This window comes from Oryzias melastigma, linkage group LG21 (genome assembly GCF_002922805.2).
Source record: "Oryzias melastigma strain HK-1 linkage group LG21, ASM292280v2, whole genome shotgun sequence".
Lineage (NCBI taxonomy): Eukaryota > Metazoa > Chordata > Actinopteri > Beloniformes > Adrianichthyidae > Oryzias > Oryzias melastigma.
The window spans coordinates 3,756,898-3,759,045 of NC_050532.1; the positions used below are offsets into that span (position 1 = coordinate 3,756,898).

The 2,148-nt window shown below is 34.9% G+C and overlaps 1 long non-coding RNA gene across 1 annotated transcript in view; it reads left to right on the top strand.

Moving 5' to 3' along the window:
• The first annotated feature begins 532 nt into the window (after window positions 1-532).
• LOC112154987 overlaps window positions 533-2,148 on the top strand; it is a 3,878-nt gene continuing 2,262 nt past the window's right edge. The window contains exons 1-2 of the long non-coding RNA XR_002920739.2: window positions 533-593; window positions 1,223-1,450. This is a non-coding gene — a long non-coding RNA (uncharacterized LOC112154987). The remainder of the gene's footprint in view (window positions 594-1,222; window positions 1,451-2,148) is intronic.

Sequence of the window (2,148 nt, forward strand, 5' to 3'; positions counted from 1 at the left end):
TCACTTTTACCCGCAAGTCAACATAAGGTTTAAAAACCCATTGTAAATAATTTGGTCTGTTTTCTACCCTGTAGATCATCATCATTCCACCAGGGGCAGTATAAGTACTTTTCCTGTTCATTTCAAAATGGCTGCCTCCATGAAATCTCAAAAACTCTTTTGGCGGTAAAAAGTTTATCTAATTTTCACAACTTCGTGGTAAGAATAACTTATCTATTGTTATTAATTTTTTAAAATGACTATTTGCTGTATTGAAACAATGCAACAATTATTAAAAGGCCTAATTAATTCTTTATAACACAGTTATGTTAAATGTGTGGATCAAATTTCAGACAGTGGGTAAATCAGGTGCTTTTTTTACTGAACCCTCACGTTATTATTTTTGCATCTTAAGCTAACATTGTTGTGAGCAAAAACTTACCAAAGAAACCCATTGTTTAGCACTTGGTTCATGTTTTCTACCCTATAGTTCATCTTCATTCCACTAGGGGCAGTAGAAGGGCTTTTCCTGTTCATTTCAAAATGGCTGCCTCCATGAAAACTCAAAAACACTTTTGAAGGGAAAAAGTTTAGCTAATTTTCTCAACTTTGTGGTGAGAATAACTCATCTATTTTTATTCATTTTTTAAAATAACTATTTGCTGTATTGAAATAATGCATAATGTGTTAATAATTGATTCTTTATAATATAGTCATGTTAAAATATGGGGATCAAATTTCAGAGAGTGGGTAAATTAGATGCTTTTTTCCTGTCAGTATTTTGGTATCTTTAGCTAACATTGTTGTGAGCAAAAACTTACCAAATCATGCAAAGGAATCATAATTAAGTAAAAAAAAAAACCTACATCGAAAACTTTTTGTGGATTTCAACAGAGGGTTTAAAAACATCTTAATTCCCCCAAATTTGAAATGTCTGTCAGTTATTTGATGTAGTGGTATTTACAAGGTTAATACTGAATTATTACATTTACACTGTCCATGAAAATAGAATTCTTTATTGCTGTATAGTTAATTTTTTGAATACTTTCAAGTTTCATCTTTGATTTTTTTTTAAATCCCTCTATCTATATTCTTCACATTTTCTACTTAAGCAGGATTCTGCCTGAATAAAAGCAGAATCAATGGTCATATTTGGGCTCAAATGAATTCTAAAGTGTTGAAACCAATAAAAATAAACTCATAATAAAAATCAATTATTTCTTAATTTCTGTTATTTCTTTAGGCCCCAGTGTAACTTTAGAAAACCCTCACTGGCTCCATTTGCAGTTATGTTCCAAGCCTGCAGAAAAAGATAACGGCACACAGGCAAAACTCAAGGAAGTGACCAAACATGTCATCTGGTGCAAAGCTTCAACTCCTGCCTCGTAAGTGAGGCCTGTGACTAAGATCGGAAAAGAGGAGGAGTGTGTGCCGGCGTTGCCAAACCAATACTGCAGAGAAGAGAACAAAGGTTGGAATGAGTGGAGCGGGTTGTGACAAACATAACCAAAAATGGACAATGTGTAGGGATGCAATTCAGTAAATATTCAAATGAGGACTGTCAGAGCTTTAAGGTCAAAAACTGGATTTTGGTTGTGTGTTTTGTGGAGTAAATACTCATTTTTGTTGTTGGGAATTATTAACCTGTAATGCATGAGACTGTCTACCTGAAATGTGCATGTAGTAAAACATACCATCAAAGTGTGGAGACCTTTTGGGGAAGTATTCACTAAACTCTTCCACTTCTCCAAAACTGTCTTGCCTAACAACACAGTTTACCAACACAGCTATTGTGAGAGTAGAAAGCCTGAGTAATAACAGCTTCTTAAAACCAAATCGGTTGTGTTGTTCGTTTTTTTCAGCTTTATTGTTACTATTTTTGTCAGGTCTTTGCTGACCTTATCTTATTTTTGCCTCATTGTGGAATCACACCCTCACATCACCATGAGCCCTCCTTCGTTCCCTCCCTCCTTCCTGCTCCTCTTTGTCCCACGCAACATGCCTCTCTATTTATACTGTTGAGTCAGTTTGCTGCTGCTAACAGCAGTGAAGGAAGATTAGATCATCGAGTATTAGAAGCTTTCCTCCATCAATTGGCTCTTTAAGGAGCACTTTGAGTACCAGAGGCAGTTCATTAAAGGCATAGGTTGATTTTTCTTTTTTTTTTTT